Consider the following 8457-nt stretch of genomic DNA (forward strand, 5'->3'; position numbering starts at 1 on the left):
TCCCATGCTGCTTAGGTACCCTAAATACATTAGTTTTTTCATTTTATGAATGATATACCAAAGTTTTTACTGTTAAGTACTTATGTGTAAATAGGTGCAAGAAACGGATTACTTATTGGCAGCATATAAATTCAGTCAGGAATGGCCGGGCATGGTGTCTCGCACCTGTAATCCCAGCACTTTGGGAGGCCGAGGCGGGTGGATCACTTGAGGCCAGGAGTTCGAGACCAACTTGGCCAACATGGTGAAACCCTGTCTCTACTAAAAATACAAAAATTAGCTGGGCGTGGTGGCACAGCCTGTAATCTCAGCTACCGGGGAGGCTGAGGCAGGAGAATCGCTTGAACCCGGGAGGTGGAGGCCGCAGTGAGCCAAGATGGCGCCACTGCACTCCAGCCTGGGTGACAGAGTGAGATTTAGTCTTAAAAAAAAAAAAAAGGAATGGTGTTGATGCCAACCCACCACAGACTGTCCACCCAGGTGGCTGAGATAGGGACACCTTTGCTTTCTGCTGCTGTGTGCACAAACTTTGTTTCATGCACAAAATTATTTAGACTATTCTATACAATTACCTTCCAGCTATGTGTATAAGATGTATATAAAAGAGATAAATTTTGTATTCAGACTTGGGTCCTATTCCCAAGAAATCTCATTACATATATGCAGATATTCCAACATTTTAAAAAAGCAAAATCCAAAACGTTTCTGGTCCCAAGCATTTCCAGATGAGGGATACTCAACCTGTATTTACAAAGGTGAGGGCAGGGTATAGAGAAATCAGGCGTAATGAGTCCTTCCCGGGGTAGTATAGCCAACCATCGTTACCATCCCTAGCCTGGAAGGGGAGAATGGAGAGAGGTATTCTCAGAGCAAGGTGGGCTGTGTGAGATGTGAGAAGAGCCTTTGGCAGGGGCTGAAGTCTTTGTTATTTATTTATTTTATTTAGGTTCTTTTTTTCTCTCTTTTTTTTTTTAGAACCAGAGTCTTGCTCTGTTGCCCAGGCAGTGGGCATGCAGTGGCATGATCATAGCTCACTGCAGCATCAAATTCCTGGGCTCAAGGGATCCTCCTGCTTCAGCCTTCAGAGTAGCTGGGACTACAGGTGTATGTCACCATAACCATAAAAAAATTATTTATTTATTTTTTGTAGAGACAGGTTCTTCCTGTATTGTCCATGATGGTCTCCAACTTCTAGACTCAAGCAATCCTCCCACTTTGGCCTCCCAAGGTGCTGGGATTACAGGCAATAAGCCACTGGGCCTGGCCCAGGGCTGAGGTCTTTAGTGGAGTGATGAGAGAGGCTGACTTGCCTTCTGCCCTCCAGTCTCCTGAAGATGCTTCCCATCAGCCATGCCCAACAGGAAGCCAGAGGATAAGGGAGACCCTTCACACTGTTTACAATGTCAGCTTCCAGGCCCAGGACAGGGGGCAGGGTAAATGGGAGATGTCCAGCACACTGTCCAAAATAGCAACACACACACTCCTATGCCCCTTCCTTGCTTTATTTTTGGCATTATTTAACCTATGACACATTTTACTTATTTTTGTTACTGGGTTTTTGTTGTTTCTTTTTTGTTTTTCTTTTTTGAGACAAGGTCTTGCTCTGTCACCCAGGCTGGAGTGCAATGGTGGGTTGACTTCAACAGGCTCAAGCAATCCTCCCACCTCAGCCTCTGGATTAGCTGAGACCACAGGTGCATGCCACCACACCTGGCTAATTTTTTTTTTTTTTTTTTTTTTGGAGAGATGAGGTTTCCCTATGTTGCCCAGGCTGGTCTCAAACTCCTGGGCTCAAGCAGTCCTCCCACCTGGGCCTCCCAAAGTGCTGGGATTACAGGTGTGACCCACCGCACCCGGCCTTATTTTTGTTTCTTGTCCATCTCTCTTCACTGGAGTGTAAGCTCCACAAGACTGGGGCTGTTCTGTATTCATTCACTACTATATCCTAGTGCCCGAAAGAGGGCATGTGTTCAATAACGATTGTTTGAGTAGATAAAGTTGCTACCTAGATGTGGTAGGCAGAATAATGCCACCAAATATGTCCACATCCTAAACCTGAGTATCTTGGGTTATGTGGCAAAGGGGAATTAAGATTGCCTATGGAATTAAGGTGAATGAGTAGACCTTAAAAATAGGGAGATTATCTGCAGGGTGAAGGGTGAGCAATGGAGTCACTAGAGTCCAGAAAAACAAGGGTGAGGGGATCTAAAGATGCTACACTGCTGGTTTTGGGGATGAAGGAAGGGACCACAACCTATGGAATGCAGGTGGCCTCTAGAATCTGGAAAGGACAAGGAAACAGATTCTCCCCTAGAGCTCCAGAAAAGAACGCAGCTCTGTTGACAGCTTGATTTTAACCTAGTGTGACCCATGTCAGACTTCTGACATTTAGAACTGTATGATGAAAATGTATCATCTTAAAATCAGTGTTGGACTAGGCATGGTGGCTCACACCTGTTATCCCAGCACTTTGGGAGGCCGAGGTGGAGGATCGCTTGAGTCCAGGAGTTCAAGACCAGCCTGGGCAACACAAGAAGACCCTGTCTCTACAAAAAGAAAAAAAAAATAGTATTGTTCTAAGCCACATTTGTGGTAACTTGCCATAGCCACAAGAGGAAACCAACATACTAATCTCTGTTTTTAATTCAGGAGTACAGGCTCCGGAGCCAGTTGAGGCTGCTTTTTGGCTCTTCCTTAGGGAGAGAGCTTGCACCTTCTTTTTCTGTGTAAATGAAGCTATTAAATATCGTTTCTTCCTGGGGGAGGTGGGAAATGGGTGGTGTTAGTTGTCAGGGTTTGGAGAGCTGGTGATGCATGGGACACTCACGACTCCAGTAACCAGGCTGATTGTAGACACTCAGTAGATATTTGTGGAACGATAAATGTATTTCTTCAACTGATGTTCCATAATCGATTTCATCTCTCCTGGTTTTAGGACACTAAGGGATCCCCTTCCTTTCTATGACTATTGTAAATACAATTTGAGAATCTGTGCATACAGGGGTGCTTTTCTTTTTGTTTTGAAATTAGCCTTCTGGCCGGGTGCAGCGGTTCACACCTGTAACCTCAGCACTTTGGGTAGCCAAGGAGGGTGGATCACTTGAGGTCAGAAGTTTAAGACCAGCCTGGCCAACATGGTGAAACCCCATCGGTACTAAAAACACATATGCTCGCTTCAGCAGCACATATATTAAAAACACAGAAATTAGCTAGGCGTGGTGGTGGGCGCCTGTAATCCCAGCTACTCTAGAGGCTGAGGCAGGAGAATCACTTGAACCTGGGAGGCACAGGTTGCAGTGAGCCAAGATCACACCAATGCACTCCAGCCTGGGTGGCAGAGCCAGACTCTGTCTCTAAATAAATAAATAAATAAATAAATAAAATAATTAGTCTTCTATTTCTTCAAAGCAAGAGCCATGCCAGGCTGCAAGGCTGGTGCTCTCCATACATGTAATGTGTATGGTAGTCAGCTGCCTTCTCTGCAGGGCTGCTCACTCACCCAGCAGCTGGGCACTGCTTGGCACAGGAGCCCCCCACGTGGCCAGCCAGGCTGGGGCTGGAAGGTGGGAGTGGAGAGGAGGCAAACTAGAGGCTGTGTGGGAAGGTGCTTTGATGAATTCCCTTCCTGGGCTGGGCTTCTACATGGGTTCCTCCACCTGGACATGGGAACTGGGGGAGGCTAAATGGAGGGGGAAGGAGGAGTGCCAGTGGTGGTGCTGGAAGCCTCTCCCTGATGCAAGAGAAGCCTTCAGGCAAGTTCAGCAGCTCAGGGCGGTGCTGGCCAGGGCGAGAGCATCCAAACCTCCCTCCCTCGTGATGCGCGTCCAGGATCTGCAGTCCGGAGGCTGCACACCACAACCTATGCAGGGCAGTGCGGCTTCCCCAGATATCTGGGGAGGTGGGAGAGCCTGGGCCTTGAGAGGGCAGGGAACTGAGGAAGCAAGAAAGCAGCTGCAGCCTTCTGCGGGGTGAGCCCACTCTCCAGGTGGCACCCATGCCCACCTCTGTGAGCCTCGGAGGTTGGCGTCCCTAAAACCCAGAGGGTTGCAACTCAGAGAGGGTTGGGAAGCAAAGCCAGCAGGAGAACAAAGGATGCTTTGCCGGAAAGGGAGGCACCTTCCACGAAGGCCTCAGGGGCCTGGGGAAGTGACTCACTGGGCCCGGGGATGGACCCACCCATGGGGGCTCCGCGGGCCCACAATAGACCCACAGGATAGGAAAGGGACTATCAGCCTCCCGCCTCCGGCGGGCGCCTCCCAGTCCAATCCCGCGGGATCTGGTCTGCGTCCAGCCCGGGGCCCCTTGGGGATAGGCCCTGTTCTCGTTAGGCTCTGCCAGTCGGGGCCGCCACCGCCGCTGCTGCCACCTGGGGCTGTGGGCGTGGCCCCTTCCGCCAGCCCTCCCTCCCCTTGGCCCTGCAGGGACCCGGGCTCCCCAGTTCTCGGCAGAGCCACACTACTCCTCTGCCAGAGCGAGGCCATCGGTGCCACCCGAAGGTGGCGTCAGGCTCTGTCCCGAGGCTCCCCGGAGGCCTGTGATGGGGACTTGGAGAGAGCCCTCGCTGCGCGCCCAGGCTTCCCGGGCAGTTGCACAACCCCCCCCAATTATGCTCCGTGCAGAGTGTGGCAACCGGGCGAGAATTCCAGGACCTTGTACCTACTCGTACCAATCTGCCTTCCCGCTGTTTGGCTGCAGGGCCAGGCGTGGCTCTGTGGGCCCCGGGAAATGGGGGTGTGTCCGCGTCCAGGAGGGCGTGGCCCGCGTCAGGCCCGGGAGCAGCAGCCCGGCCCTGCCGGTGCAATCAGCTCGCCCCAAACCGCAGCTTCCTCGGGGGCCCTGAACCAAGTCCAGAACACAGAAAAGGAAGCTCTGGTGACATTCTAGACACGGGCTTCGAGCAGCAGGCCTGGCCCAGCTACCGCTGGTGGCGCACCTCGGGCCCGGTCCAGCCAGGGATGCGCGGCCTGGGTTCTCCCGCGGGCAGGGCGGGCGTCCTCCCGGGCCCTAGCGTGGCTTGGGCGTCCCTGCCCCTCCCAGGCTCTGCTTTTTAAGCCTTTGGCCTGGTTTGTGATTTCTATGTTAAGAAGGATCCTAGGAGGAGGCCCTGATGACCTTCCTCTTATTCCAGGGCCATGGCTCTGGGTCCAGGAACAGCATTGTCCTGTGGGGCCTGGGCTCTGTCGGGACTGGCTGTTCTGTGTAATGGAAAAAAAGACAAAATCCCAAATGCAGCTGACCCCTAACCCCTCTCCTTTGTGTGTCCCCAGGAGTGTGCCTGCCTCTTTCTCTGGGTCTCTCATTAGAATTTCAGAGAAGCTTCCTTTGCTATGGAGACGCTAGTCTTGAGGCCTGAGAGGTGGTTCTGTCTACTTGCAGATCAATGCATTTGGGGTAATCCATGTTCCGTGTCATGACGAAGTGGAAAACTGCAATGTGGTCTCTCTTCCTGATAAATTTACAGAGCCTCAAGTACACAATTGAAAGTAAACACTTCCTGGCTGGGCACAATGGCTCACACCTGTAATCCCAGCACTTTGGGAGGCCAAGGTGGGAGGATCACTTGAGGCCAGGAGTTCAAGACCAGCCCGGCCAACATGGTAAAACCCTGCCTCTACTAAAAATACAGTAATTAGCTGGGTGTGGTGGTGCACACCTGTAATCCCAGCTACTCAGGAGACTGAGGCACAAGAATCGCTTGAAGCCAGGAGGTAGAGGTTGCAGTAAGCCAAGATTGCACCATTGCACTCCAGCCTGGGCAACAGAGTGAGACCCTGTCTCACGGAAAGAAAAAAAAAAAAGAAAAAAGGAGAAGAAAAAAAGTAAACAATTCCTGTGCATATAAACAAATGTCTGCTCATAGCCTTATGAGCTATCTTGCCCTCCCAAGCACCTGCAGTGCTTGGCACATGCTGGCCACCAATAAATGGTGCTCTTGGGTGGTTGGGAAGATAAGGATCTTTGCAGGGCAGCAGGGACCCTTTGATAATCAACATCCAAAGCCTCAATAGATACATCAGCGCCCCTTTCCAAAGCATGACTTTTCCTCAAAAAGCAAAAACTCTACTCAACATATCCTTCCACTGGGGGGTGGAGATAAAAACACAGAAGGTTCTCTTTCCCTGTGGGTAAACAGTTACCAACAGGCAGTCGTGCCTGGATGCACAACCTCAGGGGTGGGCCCATCCCCAGGAACGAGCCCCCAACTCTGCCTGCAGCTTCTAGGTCCGTGGAGCTCACCGTGGGCCCGGCAGGGCTCTGCTTGTCTAGCTTTGGGGCTTGCGGGAAGAGAGCTCCTGAACCAGATCCGGGGATTAGCCTGGGATGCGGCAGGGTAGGCTTCTCTGGGGCTGGGGTTTCCCTGCCACTGAAAGCTCACAGAGAGATGTCCCTGGGCTAACAGAAGCGATGTCTGCGAGAACTCACTGGTTGTGAGATCCGGAAAGAGCAAGGACACGCTCTTCTTTTCTGACCTTCAACCTTCCCTGGGGTTGTGTTCCATTTGGGTCACCTTAGAAAACTCTGGTGCTTCTAAGAGAACATCAGCGCTAGTCTTGGTGCTGGCAGGAAGCTGTTCTTAGCTGTCACCAACACTTTTTTCTGGCCAACATGGTAAAACCCTGCCTCTACTAAAAATACAGGAATTAGCTGGGCGTGGTGGTGCACACCTGTAATCTTGGTCCACAAAGCATCACCTTACCTCACCAGTCCTCCAGAGAACATTGGGGCTGCCTAGAATGTGGTGACAGGAGTAAACTCTTTTTTTTTTTTTTTTTTTTGAGACGGAGTCTCGCTTTGTCACCCAGGCTGGAGTGCAGTGGCACGATCTCGGCTCACTGCAAGCTCCACCTCCTGGGTTCACGCCATTCTCCTGCCTCAGCCTCCGAGTAGCTGGGACTACAGGCGCCCGCCACCACGCCCAGCTAATTTTTTGTATTTTTAGTAGAGACGGGGTTTCACCGTGTTAGCCAGGATGGTCTCGATCTCCTGACCTCGTTATCCGCCCGCCTCGGCCTCCCAAAGTGCTGGGATTACAGGCGTGAGGCACCACGCCCGGCGTGACAGGAGTGAACTCTTAATGGAAAGGGATTCTGGAGGGAATGTTTCAGTGCCTTTCTGCCCTAGTTGGTGAATTTAGCAGTTTAACCTAAATACCGTTGTTTCTGGATAGACTTTCTCCAAGCAGGTGCCCTAGACCATCTTTTGTCTCGCGCTTTATGTTGGACATTAGAGCTTTATCTTTGTGATGCCTTTGTAGGTTTCTCTGGATACTGACAAGAAAGTTCATTTGATCTAATGAGAAATCTCTCACTAATAAAGGCAGGAGCTGCTTTTGACACGTATGCATTAACATCATCCTTCTATTCTTACCATTTTTTTCCCCTGATTTTTGAGAAGGAGTCTCACTCTGTCACCCAGGCTGGAGTGCAGTGGTGAGATCTCGGCTCACTGCAACCTCCACCTCCCAGGTTCAAGCAATTCTCCTGCCTCAGGCTCCCGAGTAGCTGGGACTACAGGTGCGCACCACCATGCCTGGCTAATTTTTCTATTTTTAGTAGAGATGGGGTTTCACCATGTTGGCCTGGCTGGTCTCGAACTCCTGACCTAAAATGATCCACCCACCTCGGCCTCCCAAAGTGCTGGGATTACAGGTGTGTGCCACCGCCCCGACCCTATTCTTACCATTTGTTCTAAGCATATCCATTTGTAGATAATTTTAAAATTTGTGGCAGTTAACAATGTGGGTTTTTACCTTATACAGTGACCCAGACTCTTCAGTGCAGGTAACTCCACATCAAATCTCCCATCAGAGATAAGATGGCTGCCAGCCGCTGATCTCCAGGTGAGGGCAAGCCTTCTCTCTACAATGAGTCTCCTCCTTTGGGCGGGGTTGGGGTGAGCAAAGAGAGCCACCCACATTCTCGTCACACATGTGACAAGACCAATATTACCTGACTTGAGCCTCGTGGCTAAACACATTTGCCAACTCCCCTTGAGATGTCCATCAAACTGTGACATCCTACTTCCTGTAACAGCTACATCAGCCCAGAGGCAAGACTCCATCCAGGCCAGCGGCCGCCTTCTCTGGCCATCAGTTGTCCCTCTAGCTCTGTCTAGACCTCCCTATTGTTTTGAACTGAGGCAGTTTTCCTGCCTCCAACTGAATATGCCCTGGCAGTTCCCATTTTTGTATTTTCCACCTGGTCATCTACTTAGGAGAAACTGAGTATCTTCCAGGGCCAATGCAGCCATTTTCCTGTCTCTGGAGAATCAGGAGGGAAGGCAGGGCTGAGATGGGATGGGGCCATCTTGGCAGACAGCATTCCCCCAAGAACGTGGGTTGGCCTCCAGGGAGGGGAAGAGAGCAGGCTCTGATGGGCTTAGTCAAGTTAAATATTCTCTTGGTCAGTGGCTTAACGGATACAGTTTCCCCATTTCTCACATCTGTGCTTTCCCTTT

This window comes from Papio anubis, chromosome 20 (genome assembly GCF_008728515.1).
Source record: "Papio anubis isolate 15944 chromosome 20, Panubis1.0, whole genome shotgun sequence".
Classification (NCBI taxonomy): domain Eukaryota; kingdom Metazoa; phylum Chordata; class Mammalia; order Primates; family Cercopithecidae; genus Papio; species Papio anubis.